This window comes from Peromyscus leucopus, chromosome 2 (genome assembly GCF_004664715.2).
Source record: "Peromyscus leucopus breed LL Stock chromosome 2, UCI_PerLeu_2.1, whole genome shotgun sequence".
NCBI lineage: Eukaryota > Metazoa > Chordata > Mammalia > Rodentia > Cricetidae > Peromyscus > Peromyscus leucopus.
In genome coordinates this window covers 9,372,021-9,386,906 of record NC_051064.1, presented here as the reverse complement: position 1 = coordinate 9,386,906, position 14,886 = coordinate 9,372,021, and the positions used below count along the sequence as shown (strand labels likewise).

At 38.1% G+C, this 14,886-nt stretch overlaps 1 protein-coding gene and 1 long non-coding RNA gene across 7 annotated transcripts in view; both read right to left on the bottom strand.

Annotated features, from left to right (window-relative positions):
- Ralyl (RALY RNA binding protein like) overlaps positions 1-14,886 on the bottom strand; it is a 683,194-nt gene that overhangs the window by 483,978 nt on the left and 184,330 nt on the right. The window lies entirely within an intron of this gene.
- Positions 2,472-11,293, bottom strand: LOC114709013. The gene is made up of 3 exons (XR_003736875.1): positions 8,701-11,293; positions 4,882-8,192; positions 2,472-4,357 (listed from the first exon to the last, which is right to left on the bottom strand). It is a non-coding gene; the product is annotated as an uncharacterized LOC114709013 (long non-coding RNA).

Here is a 14,886-nt window from a genome sequence, read left to right as displayed (position 1 = left end):
AGTTAAAGAAGAAAGAGAAAGTACTTTCTGGCTTTGAGAAGAGGTCTTTTGATGGAATAATTATGAAAAGATTACAGATAATGTGCATTAAGCTCCTACCATCGTGCCTGACACGGCAAATAATTTTAACAAATATGAGCCACTGTTAGCTTTATTACCATGTCACTTTTAGTTACTCTACTTACACATATTATCTACACTCTTTCCAGTCCATCTATAAGGTAGCCATTTTGTGTTTATTTATAGATGAAGAAAAAGAGGAAAGAGAAAGGGCAAGAAGTAGCCTCCAGCTTAATCCCAGGAAAGCAGTGTGGGCTGCATTAGCATCTTATGCAGAGATTGCCAGATACTGGCTTGGACCAGCTCAGACATAATTAGCTTCCCAGATATCTGCACAGCAAAAGACAAGTAAGCCAATCAGAATGAAAGACAAGATAGTTCTTCCAGATGAAGAACTTCACGAGGAGTTTAAAATGTCTGGAATGGTAGGGTGTCTAATGATTCTTTGTGGTCTTCCTTGGTAATGTCCCCTGAAAACAGTTTGGAGCCAAGGGAAATTTTTCACCAAGAATGTAGCATTGAAAGAGAAGAAAGATGAAGAGAAGGAAGAAAAGGAGGGTGAAGAACAGGATGAGGAGGAGGCAGGATCCTATGAGACCAAAAGTGTAATGCTGGGTCTGGGTACATGGCTCGTTGGTAGAATTCTTACCACAAAAGCCTGAAGACTTGAGATGGATAGACCACCAGCACCCACATAAAAAAGTCAGGCATGGTGGGACCACATAACCTAATTGTTAGCTTAATGTTTCGGAGGTGGAGTCAGGGTGATCCCTGGGGCTCACTTGGCAGGCAGTTTAGCCTAATCCATGAGTGCCAGGCAAGTGAGAAAAACTCTGTGGCAAATTCAACATAGGCAGTAACTGAAGAATGACACCCAAAGTTGACAGCTGAAAGACCTTTGGCCTCTACATTCATAAACATCCAACTATAAATAAAATCACACACACACACACACACACACACACACACACACACACACACACAGAGTATAATACAGAAGTTTGACAGTTTTCAGATACAGCATCCAGCATTAGACAGGGCTGTGAGCTCTGACCCAGGTATCCTCCCCAACAATTTCCTTTAGTGTACTTGGAAAGAAAGTAATACCTCTCCTGTAGACCCCTATTGAAATGCTAAACAAGGTGCTGCAGGTCGTTTGCCTTGAGCTCAAAACCAGAAAATGGTAGTTAAAAATCCATAATTTTAGCTAAAATTAAGTCATGTTACAAGTAGTTAGATTTCAACTATTTTTTGATTTATATTATATAATCAAGTCTATTAATATACATTTAATATTGTAGTAGCATACAATTTCTTAACAAAATTTTCACAACTTCTGTTTCTAATATAAATTCCAACAAAAGAGCTGGAGAAAAGCATGGTAGGAAAGTCTGGATGGATAAGGGCAAAGGCTAACTATGGAGACTTCACTAGAGTTCCCAGAGTGGCAACAGTAATTACAGGTTTGAGCTTCCAGCAATTACTGCATATTCTCAAGAGCAGCGTCTCTCTTCTATCTATGAATCGGCAGTGGCTTGGTGACCTCATCCACATATCACACAGGACCCAGCTCTGACAGGATGCTCTCTTATCTAAGTAGATGCTTGAAACCATTTGGGTAAGTGCCAAGGAGAGAAGGGGGAAAGTAAGTTTATTATTGAGGTGAAACATAATGAGGGCAACTGGGGAGGCAGTGCAGGATCAACAGGGAAGAGCTGGGGCTCTTAGTCCTCAATGTTCCCTCTAGACATTATGCTTGGTAGATCTCGCTAATAGCCTTCAAACAAGGAGATGAATGAACAGTCAAATTCAGGACCATGTACAAACCAGTTTACAGGGAGAGTTTATGGAGTCCTCCAGGTTAGCTTTATGTAACACCAAGTGCAGCCTGGCCATGTATACTTTCAAAGCCATCATTCAGAGTGTAAATGCTTTAGGAACTTAGCAGCTCCTAAGTCAATCCCTGATGCTGTGGGATGTTCTGTATGTCCTGTGGGAGCCCTTCTTGGGTTCTTTGTGGCGTTACCCAGCAGGTCCGTATAGAGGATGATTAGGACCATGGGCCTGAGTGCAGGTGTTTGAGATGGTCTGCACTTGGCTGTGCTGGGGGATGGTCTGTATGTCAAGTTGTTCTGATTGATCAATAAATAAAACCTGATCGGCTGTGGCTAGGCAGGAAGGATAGGCGGGACTAACAGAGAGGAGAAATAAAAGAACAGGAAGGCAGGAGACACTGCCAGCCGCAGCCATGACCAGCAGCATGTGAAGACGCCGATAAGCCACCAGCCACGTGGCGAGGTATAAATTTGTAGAAATGCGTTACTTTAAGATATAAGAACAGTTAACAAGAAGCCTGCCACGGCCATACAGTTTGTAAGCAATATAAGTCTCTGTGTTTACTTGGTTGGGTCTGAGCGGCTGTGGGACTGGCGGGTGACAGAGATTTGTCCTGACTGTGGGCAAGGCAGAAAACTCTAGCTACACCCTGAGACTGAAAGAGGCAACTGTTAGGGGAGAAGTGTGGAGATTCCATGAGAGGAGAACAGAGAACAGTGGGGCTGTGCAGTGTTAGGAAAGCTGTTCCAAGATCCTACCATACTTTCCACAGTTAGAACTCAACAAGCTCCAGGGCACCTCCGCAGACCTGAGGGCTGAAGACAAATAAACATTGGTGGTGGTGTCCTTTTTGTTCTAAAACTGTGCCTCACAAGGATTGAGAAGTAAGAATGTAATTGAAGTTTCATTTCTATTCCAACTTCTGTTCTTCCACGAGTTGATCAAATTTAAGGGTATCATTAAAACATAACATCAAGTAACTGAAATTTGCTATGTCCATGAAACCCACTTTAACGGTGGAACTCTTTCTAGGCTGTGACTGAATTTAACTGCTTATGATTCAAATTCCAATCAACTCTATATTGCATTTTAAGGAATTTTCAAAGTAATAGTAGTCTACTATAATAATTAATACTCCTATTCCCCACACCAAAATCAGAATGCCTTAATGGAATATATGATTATATACAAGTAAAGTGTTCTAATATATACTGGGAAAAGCAGGTAATCATGCAATGTATCTGTGCCAATGGGATTACATTACTCTTTTGTGGCTACTATGTCAAAGGCCAAAAGGAAGCCTGTAAGCATGGGAGTAATACTAATTTGGTAAAGGGATGCAAAAGGGATAAAGAACACATTAAAAAACAGTGACAACTGAGTGACTCAACACCTTTTGAGCTAGGCTCCTACCAAGGTCTAATTTCAAGCTCCACTAAATAAGGAGGCCACCATCTTATATTCATCACTTTCAATGTTTAGTTTCATTTTTATGATCAACAGGCGGCATCACATGGAGGCCATAGGTGATCTGAGAATGTAAATTCAAAGATGAGGAAAGATAAAGTGGGGAGAAAGAATGGGATTTAACAGTTAATTTTTTTGTATAGTACTTTGCCTGATGAAATAATTTCACTGTACCCACATAATATGAAGAAAATGCAGCTATGAAAGGAAAGAGATAGGGGAAAAAACCATCAGAAGTATAATGGTCCTTGAAATGCGTATTAGGCTTCCTCCAGAGCTCAAAGAATATTTGTAATAGAAACAATATTGTACTTTCAAGAAACTGCATTTGCCGTTGATTAAAAGAGAGTCTTATGATAAAATCTTGTGGGACATGCTCTACAGGAATTAGAAGAGTGACATGACAAATGAAAACCAAGAACTGTTCCGGGTTCACACACAGGGCATGGCAGAACTCTAATGATGATAGCTCACATTTGTAAAGGTTTTTTAGTTGTCAAAGTACTTTGCTATCCATCATTTCTTCTGAACTTTACAACAACATGGTAAGGTAAGCTAGGTAGGCAGGAACTCACAGCCCCATGTTAAAGAAATGGAAACTTTTTATCTTGCTTAAACAGACTATTTTATATCTAATGTGATTGTGTAACATTTTGCTCTTCTTGGAATAAAAGGAATTAAAACAGTTTAGAAAAATGAGAGTTAGTGCAGATGAAATGAAGTTTGCAAGATGAAAATTTGCCCCAAAACCACCAGCATGAAGAGATGGGCACATTGAAAACATGGTGCTGCATTTTCTGTGGTAGGAGACCAAGGGCATGGTTTTGCATAACCGAGTTTATGTTTTTCCTTGTCTTTCAGGCATTTTATACAATCAACGTCTCAAATTTTCTGTCTCTATCTCTAGCTCACTCTATTTAAACAGATTTGACAAACTTAGGCTCAGATAGCCCACTTCTCATTATCTGAGGTCAGTCACTCAGCTATTATCTTCCTTTGAAAGACCCCAGCAAACTTGCTTAGCCTAACACCATTTTGAGCTAAGCCTGAAAAGTACAGGAAAGTTCAGGGTGTCTGCGGTCGGCCACCTGGCCCCAGAAAAGGGTACTAAAGGTCAGAAAAACAACTTGGAGCCAGACAGCAGGCGTGTCGAGCTCGGGGAGAACCCAGGAGCTGTCCTGAGTTTGAACCTGGCCTCATTTGAATCGTCCAATCAGAACCCACGAGCTGTCCTGAGTTTGAACCTGGTGTCCTGAGTTTGAACCTGGCCTCATTTGAATCGTCCAATCAGAACCCTGTAAACCGAGCTCCTCGTGCTCCTGCTGCCAGACCCTATAAAAACCCTCCACTCCAGCCCGTGGGCGCGCCAGTCTCTCGAACTTCTGGAGGGACTGTGTTGCCCCGGGTACCCGTGTTCCTGAATAAAGCCTCTTGCTGTTTGCATCTGACTTGTGGTCTCGGTGTGATCTCTGGGCGAGGGTCTCTCCAGAGGGAAGACTGCCTTCGGGGGTCTTTCACCTTTCCTTTAGGTGGTCTCTAGTTCCCTCTATGCATTCCACAGAGTACTTCAGTTTGTACACTGTCCAGTTACTATTGGATACCATAGTACACAATTGATTTTTCATTTACTTATAGGCATTCGTTATATTTAGTTTCTCTAAGAAATTTGGCTTTCGAAGCCCTTTACAGCTAAAGAATGTACCACTCAATTTCTCAACCTCACTCAGGTGGAACCATCATTTCCTAGACACCTTATGCCCTTTCCTGTCTCAATCCTTAAGGTTTGGTTCAGCTCATGTGATAAGAAGTTTCTTCTGTTTTTGAAAATATTTTGATTCTTCTGTTAAGTTCCATTTCTGTTATTCTGACTCTTTAAAGAATACCTACTTCATTATCCTCTGTGATGTGCAAGTAGGATGTTAATTAAGCACATTTCACAGTGATCCACAGGATGAGTCAGCATCTTCTGTTGTGTGAAAAGTCTTTGACAGGAACCTGCCTGTTCTGATATTTCTCTGACACCCTTGAGCATGAAGCCATGCCAAGACTGAGTTTATTTGGTAAATAACTATATTACAAAACATGAAAAAAAATTAAAAATAAAATAAATGCTCTTGTTCATAGGAAGCCAGTAATATATGAAACGCTGAGCATGCAGTGTCAGGAAGGTCCCTCTGCTGTTGGTCTCACAGCATTTGAGCTGTTACTGACGAGGAAACAAACCAGAGACTCCTTGGGGCCTCGGGATTCAGACTATCAGTTAAAGTTACAAAGATAAACAAAATCAGAGATTGTTCCATTTTTACCTTGAAGGAATCTCACAAATGAAATAAAGCATTTGCTTCCTGAACCAGACAGGCTGGATGAATGCTGCTGTTTTGCATATAGAAGCAGAGACCATGAATGCCTCATTACATGAAATATGAAGACAGGTGAGATGCTGGGCATTTCAAGTTGACAGCGAAAGACAAGATGATTTATATAGTACATTTTGTTTATGCCTGTGAAGCGATGTGAACTTTATATTATTTAACTCTTAAATAAAAATGAATAAATGAACAATTACAATTATTCTAATAGGCATAAAAATAGTCTGAGCAACTTTAGAATATTATTTATCCATGAATTGAACAAATAAAATTATGTTAATTTTTAATTCTTCAAATATATACAGCAATCTTGAATTTAACTTGCAAATGTCTGACAATCCAAGTCCTCATAGAACAATCTGCTAAGCCCTTTCTTCATGCATCTCTAATATGTAGGTTCCTACAAGGTGAACACTAACTTGTGAATGTTGAACTTAAAGATTGAACATTAAAGATAACTGTTTCAAAAAGGAATTTCACATAAGAAATATACTTTTCTTAGCTCACATTCATGTTTTCTTTCTTTGCTATGTGCAATTTTCTTAAACATTAATAGAGGGATGGAAGTGAAAACATGAACAACATAAGCAAGTACAATATCAATAGTATTTACTTATTCATGCCATAGTTCAGAGCTATTCACCAATGACAATAGACAGAGATAATATTTCTAATCATTAGTAAAATACGTATAATTTACAGTATTTTTCTTTAATTTTTTAGAAGAGGATATCTCCTGTGCCTATGAAATATGTCTTTAGAAGGATGAACTGCAATAAATAAGGCCACAGAAAATATTGATCAGGTAAATGGGAGAAAGCTGAGGAAAATAATATCACATGGAGCACTATTAAGAAGACAGCAGGGCACATTAAATACATCAAGAAGGATAAATTGGATGAGAGTTAGAAACAGGTTAATTGACTTAGTAACTAGGACATGCTAAACTTCTGACAACTGAATACTGTGCAGAGTGAGTTTAGGCCCTGGAGACCAACAGTTTGCTATTACTTCAAAAGACTTAATAGAAATACAGAAAATAGTTGAGCTTGATAGTAAATGAAGCTGGGGGACTGCAGAGAACACAAGTGCACTCTATGCAGAGAATATGGAAGCGATAAAGATCAGCAATTAAGGATGCACTCTGGAGTGAGATTTTGAAGACTAGAGCATGAGGATGCTGATCTAAGAAAGTAGGTGGAAGGATCCTAGCATTTCATATAGAAAGGAAGGCAGCAACTAGCTACCATATACAAACTGGTTAACTACAGTTTGTACTAATAAAATACTAATACAATCCACAGTGGATGGAAGACCTAAACTTAAATTGCATAATATACAATTCATGAAAGACAGGATAGATCATCTAACTTCTGTGAAGGATGCACATATGATCTCACTGAGACTGGAGGAACCACGATGCCTGCAAAAATCTAACCCTTTCCTCACAGAATTTCCTTCTTATATAGTCATTGATTGTCCTGGCTTCTCCAACACCTTTTCCTTATGAATCCTATAATCTTGCATTATGGATGTTAGGATTTCTTTTTGGTTGATTCTGTCTCACCCAACTCATGGTATATTGGTACATTTTCTATACTGTATCATCCCCAAGCTCTGTCCCTCAGTTCCTGCCACAGTAAGATTTTGCAACCTTCTAGGACCCTCTGGGACAGCTAACTTAGACCCTCTTAAACATTCTATAAACCAATTCTCTCGTCTTTGTACAACCACCATTGGTATCCACCTATCATAAACAGTCAAAACCTTCCCCAAATTTTATTAAAGGAATACATGGGCTGAATACCATATAATTTTAGTTTACTCAGAAATTTCAGTTAGGAAAACATAGGTACCTGGTTGCTTCCTTTCTTTTCTCTGTACTCTAAAGGTGTTGAATGAATCTTTCACTTCAGTGAGCATTTGTAGACATAGAGAGCTTCATGGCCTAGTGAATTCAAGCAGGAACATATGCTGCCTGCACTATGAAAGAAACACACTAAGAAGGACCACCAGCAGTGACTTTTGACAATTAATTATTGGGTAAGTAGAGACTATAGATGATATGGGAAGATAATCTATTATTGTTGCTACCAGTATCATTAGATAACAATGAGTAATCTATTAGAAGATTACTATTTGTGTCTTCCCAACAGCTCCCACAGTGAGATTTCAAAATGATTTTGATTTTTTGCTCTAATTCAAACCTCCTTGTTCTAGATATAAAGTCTGATCCTAATGAGGAAAGTTTAGGGGACATCCATAGTTGTAGAGCAGGTAGAACATGCAGAATAGGGACATGCAAGTGAGATACATTATGGAGACTATATGTTCTTTTAAGGATTTATTTTCATTGTGTGTGTGTGTGTGTGGTGGTGGTGAAGGGCAGTATTTCTATGGGTGCTTGTGGTGTCTGAAAAAGGACATTGGAACTCCTGGAGCTGAAATTGTAGATGTGACCTGTGGTGGTAATCTAATTGTACTGAAATATTATTTTGATTGTATGTTAATAAATAAAGTTGTCTGGGGGTCAGAGCTATTAGAGCCATAGCAAGAGTGTGGCGGTGGTGGCACACGCCTTTAATCCCATAAGATCTCTGTGTGTTCAGGGTCAGAGCTATTAGAGCCATAGCAAGAGTGTGGCGGTGGTGGCACACGCCTTTAATCCCATAAGATCTCTGTGTGTTCAGGGATACAGTCAGCATTGGAGACATATACCTTTAAGACCTAGGGGGCTGTACATTCAGACAGTGACGAGGCAGTCATGTGTTTGGGTTTACAACCAATGAGAAGGCAGAACGACATACTATAAAAAAACAAATCGACAGGAAGTAGGTCTCTTTTCGCGAAGCTGGGACAGCAGAAGGAAGGGTGAGATTTAGCTCTGAGCTCTGACCTCTCGACTTTCTCTTTTACATTGTTTCTGTGTTTCTTATTTAATAAGACGGTTGGTTACATCTACAGTGACCTACCTAACCTGGAGAGTGGGGACTTAACTTGGTTTCTCAGCATATGCATTCATGCTATTCAGTGCTGAAACACTTGACTAACCCCAACTATGTATATGAAGGAAATATTGGGGTTCAATGATCATTCAGAATGGAGAGGATATGGAGGCAGGAAAATAGGCAGGATTCTTTCTATTCCTCATATAAATAAACTGAAGCTTTAGAGGAGATATGCAACCTTCATAACAATAAAACTATAAGGTCAGAACTTCAGTGCAGGTCAAATGCCAAAATTCATTTTCCTTCTATAGGAATAAGTTATCTGGTACTTCAGGAATCACATAGAATACCACCACCAAGTTTCCTAGCACCTGATTAAAAAAACAAGCAAAACATATTTAGCCAAAATTTTGAGACACCATGGTTTTCAGGAAAATTCTTAAAAATAATCCTACAACTTTAAAACACAATATTTAAGCTAACTAAAGTAATATTTGCTTAGATCTTTAACAGAAATAAAATTTAAATCAAACCTTTTTTTCTTTGTGGACCTCATAATTGCACAATTTAAAATATGGGCAGATTGACTGAGTTGCATGAATTATGAAAGCTAATATCAATATCCTAACTAAATACATTCTCAAAATAAAATGAATGATAGAAACTACTATTTTATTTATAAGCATGATTGTGCATAGATTTAATAAATATTGACTCTAGTGTATGTGAGTGCAAGTTTTATAAAGTGACATAAACCACTGTATTTACAATTGCCAAAGCACGCTAGTCTTAATTTGATCTTCATTCTATTCACTCTTATTATTGATGATATTGCAAGTAGATAATTATGATTAGTTAATCCATTGGAGGATTACTGGAATTGTATCTTCCCAACATCTCCTACAGTGAAATTTCTTAATAATTAAAACCTATGGATGGAAGTTAGATTGTTATTTCTTTGGATCAATAAAAACATTTCCTTGCTCTAGGAATGAAACCTGGTTTGAATGGGAAACTGATCTGGACTGGAGAGCATGAACCTGCACTTTGAAAATACAGGTAGGAAATAAAGGCAAAGGACTAAGAACAGGCAGTTTCCAAGAGCAAAACATAAGTTGAAAGCCAAGCACATTTAATGTAAGAAGGAAAATGTAAACACTCAACTAGAACCCATGGTCTGACATGCCGAGTACTCCATAAACACAAACACTGAGTTCACTTGGGGCAAATTTTATCCTAGCCATATGAGAGCAAATTCAAAGCAGGCAGAAGGGTAATTCTCTTCTCAAGAGTGAAAAAGACAAAGGGTTGTCACAAGAGCATTAGTGGCTATCTGAATGAGACACATGAGGTGGATCTTTAGGAGCCATCTGATCCTCATAACTACCCTCTTTTCCCCCTCTATTGCAAAAGTGATCTTTGGAAGCCTTACATTTCACTCATTCTATCAGTGAGTGACTTTATCACAGAGAAGGGCATTCCACTGAGCACACCCCTCAGTCTCTTAACTGTACCACTGCATCAAGAGAGATGGCAGCACCCATAAAACTTGATTTAACTTGTATGTAGTTCTTCATATATGTTTGAGATATGCCCAGTACTAGAAAATTAGACATATTAAAGTCTCAAGTGCCTACTTTTTTGGGTAATGATAACAGATCATTTTATTTATAAGCCGCAAATAGTGAGAAAAGCAAATATAGCAAATCATATCCAGTGTTATTTAATTCTATGAATAAACACAATAGAAAACACTCAATGTCTGACCCTGTGATGTAGAATCATTTAAACATTTTAAAATATGGTATGTTTAAAAAGAATTTAACAGTCATAAAAGAATATAAGCCTAAATTTTGCCATGAAATGATAAATATCATGTGGAAATCTGGCTACGATCATAAATGTTGACGGGGAATTAAAAAATGTAGATCATTTTAAAATACATTTTAAATATGTACTTTTGAGAATGAAGCAACTATAACTGCTTTAAATAAAAACACTGTGTTAGAAGCTTCATCCTGCTAGCTTCATTATTACTTTGTTTGACTTTTTAAATAATTCACAGAAAATAGTTCCTTGATATGCTCACACAGTATTCATTTCAGATGGTGCACAGCAACAAATCTAGTTATGTCAGTAATTATGACTTGTTTGGATCTCTCTACCCTTTGGGGATTTGTGCTGTGTTTAAGGTCGGCAAACACTGGCTTTATGCATCTGGAGTTTTGATATTTGTTTGGGAGGATTTGTTCTGAATTTTCAGCTGCTTATATGAAAATAATGCTATTTACTTAGAGGGATGAGTGGGTGAATAGAGTGCTCAGACAACTTAGAGAAGTATTAATATAGAAAATGACTGATTTTCATGCTCAAGAAAAATGGAAACAAAAGCTGTTTCTAAGGATGTTATTTTCCATTTACTTGACAGCAGGTGCCTTATGTGTCTCTCATAGTTTCAGACCTGGAAAGATGCTGCTACCCAAAGTGGAGAAAATGTGCTGTGAGAAAACACAGTTGTTCTTAACGATGACTCTTAAATGTAAGGCTGTTGAACAAAAACATATATGCAACATTCCTTAATAACTCTTTTTTTTTTTTTTTTTTTTTTTTTGGTTTTTCGAGACAGGGTTTCTCTGTGTAGCTTTGCGCCTTTCCTGGGACTCACTTGGTAGTCCAGGCTGGCCTCGAACTCACAGAGATCCGCCTGCCTCTGCCTCCCGAGTGCTGGGATTAAAGGCGTGCGCCACCACCGCCCGGCAATAACTCTTTCTTTAATAGACACAACTGATCATGAATTAAGTCAAACTGTTTAAAACCTATTAATTATTACCCTTCACCACACTTTGAAGATGACAAAATTTGTATATTCAGACAGTGTATCGTGAATTTGCTTAGGCATGCATCTGGAGTCCCATTTCCACAGCAACTCACACCACTCATGGTGTCTGATATGAAAATCTAAAGTCCACTGATACATAATTCTGGGACTTAGAAGACGTATCTCTGCTCAGTCATGAATTCCCACTATTATTTCATTACATCTTATTACTAAGAGACTACATTTCAGAGTATTTTTCATTCTTCTATACTGTAAAACATTGATTTTTCTTTTTTGTGGCTTATTTCAACTTCATCGTATTTTGAAAAATCATATATAACACCTAAGTTGGCTAAACTGACTGAACCAGAAGGTTCTTAATACATAAGTCCATCCTAGTACAGGATCAATAATGTGAAATTTCAGGTTCTTCCTGACCCCAATTTCAGGAACTATCATTTCAAGAAAAGATAGGGAACTGCCTTCAATATATAGTGAATGAAGAAATTCACCAACACCAGGGTCAAATGATTCTACAGAGTCCTGTTCCAACCTTGGTCTGTTTGCCTTGGGTTTGGCTTCTTGATTAAAAACACATTCTAGTTAACTATGTTTCTTTCATTCCAGTAATTTTGAAGCTTGTTCTTGACACCATGCCATGAGCCCTGACTCCTCAAGGGGAAAGGCCATGCCTATGCATGAGCCAGCCTACCGTGTCCTAGATTTCAGTCATCAGTCCTCTGTGCTAATAACTACCTTTCATGCAGTAGCCATGCAATAAACTCCACAGTCATTACATTCCAAATAGTCATGTGTTTGCATGATGAAGCTGGCATGATTTTGGCTCCAATTTAAATGTTTTGGCTTACCTGGAAACTCTTAGTATTGTTTGCAGAATTACACATTTTACTGGCTACATACTTTCAGTTCTTTTGTGAAATGCTAAATTAAACTGTTTCCAACATGGATTATTAGTTCATATTTTTCCATGCATAAAAGTGTATGTTTTGCCCCCATCCCTCTTTTATGGCAAAGTTCTGTACAACATTGCATTGCTGGCTTAAAGTTTAAATGGTCTTTTGGTGTGTCATCCATATAAGGGGTTTCTGGACACTTGAAATATATCATTTAAGTTACATTTTCAAACAATGCTGATATGAACATAGCTGAGCAAGTGATCTTGTGGTATGATTGAGCATTTCTTGGGTATATGCCCAGGAATGGTATAGCTGGATCTTGGGGGAGATTGATTCCCAATTTTCTAAGAAAGTGCCATATTGATTTCCAAAAGTGGTTGTACAAGCTTGCATTCCCACCAGCAGTGGAGGAGAGTTCCCCTAGTTCCACATCCTCTCCAGCATAAAGTGTCTTCAGTGTTTTTGATCTTAGCCATTCTGACAGGCCTAAGGTGGTATCTCAGAGTTGTTTTGATTTGCATTTCCCTGATGATTAGGGATGTTGAGCAATTCCTTAAATGTCTTTCAGCCATTTGAGTTTCCTCTGTTGAGAATTCTCTGTTTAGTTCTAAAGTCCATTTCTCAATTGGACTGTTGGTCATTTTGATGTCTAATTTCTTGAGTTCCTTATGTATTCTGGATATCAGTCCTCTGTCACATGTGGGGTTGGTGAAAATCTTTTCCCATTCTGTAGGCTGTCGCTTTGCCTTGTTGACTGTATCCTTTGCTCTACAAAAGCTTCTCAGTTTCAAAAGGTCCCATTGATTGATTGTTTGTCTTAGTGTCTGTGCTACTGGTGTTATATTTAGGAAGTGATCTCCTATGCCAATGCGTTCAAGACTACTTCCTACTTTCTCTTCTAGCAGGTTCAGAGTAGCTGGATTTATGTTGAGGTCCTTGATCCACTTGGACTTAAGTTTTGTGCACAGTGACAGATATGGATCTATTTGCAGCCTTCTTCACGTTGATATCCAGTTATGCCAGCACCATTTGTTGAAGATGCTTTCTTTTTTCCATTGTACACTTTGGCTTCTTTGTCAAAAATTATGTGTTCATAGGTGTGTGGGTTAATGTCAGGGTCTTCAATTGTATTCCATTGGTCCACATGTCGGTTTTTATGCCAATACCAAGCTGTTTTTATTACTGTAGCTCTATAGTAGAGCTTGAAGTCAGGGATTGTGATGCCTCCAGATGTTGTTTTATTGTACAGGATTCTTTTGGCTATCCTGGGTTTTTTGTTTTTCCATATGAAGTTGAGTATTATTCTTTCCAGGTCTGTGAAGAATTGTGTTGGTATTTTGATGGGGATTGCACTGAATCTGTAGATTGCTTTTGGTAAGATTGCCATTTTTACTATGTTAACTCTGCCTATCCATGAGCATGGGAGATCTTTCCATTTTCTGACATCTTCTTCAATTTCTTTTTTCAGGGTCTTAAAGTTCTTGTCATATAGGTCCTTCACTTGCTTGGTTAGTGCTTTGTAAACACTTATTTACTCTTTCAAAAAACAAAAGAACTCTAGCATCTTTCCCTTTTTGAAATTGCCACCTTCTCTTAACCTATTCTCTTTGTTTTATTCCACTAGTTTACAGGGCAAAAGAATGAAAATAGATGGCTCTCTGTAGATGCTGGATCCATGACTTTCCACTGCCTTTCCACCAAGGGTTGGCCATGTAACTCTTTATAGAGAGGGTATGATAGACTTTGATTAAGGGGATCTTATTTTCTACTTACTACTTAGAATTTGTAAACCTATCTTGTATAACATTGTCTTTAAAAACAACTCACATCCACTTTGGAAAACTAAGTCAGATATGTATTACTATTTATTATAATATTTATTATTCAGAATAATTGAAACCATTAGAAATTAAATTCATTCAAAAATGGTAAACATGATTAATATTTGTTGTTCCATTTATATCATTTTGTTCAAATTTTATTAAAAAGGGGGGGGATAAAAATTGTATCTATACATTTCTGTTAGAAACTTTACAGTATAATAAAATTTTCTTGTTGGGGCAAGGTTGCATTGAATTATATAAGAAACACCACCATCCTTTCTTTTTTTTCTTGCAAGATGTGCTTGCTAAACATTATAATGTGCTTTCTTCCACGCTGTAAACAACTGAAGACGTGGTACATTATAACTATAGGCTTCAGGAAGTTCATTGTAATAACAGATCATAGGGTTCATTAGGATTTGGCTCACAGCGGAAACTAGGACAAAATGTATCCACCAGAGAGGCTCCAGTATTGTATGTGGATTACAGTCAATACTCTAGTTGGCAAAAAATGGAAAATGACTCTTTATAGCTCAAGCAGAAAATGACCTTAATGGATGGGTAATGGGTACTTCATAGACTCAGTGGGAATGCAGGTGATTCAGGCTTGAAAATATTCAGCAAAGGAAGCTGGGTGGTGAGGACCAC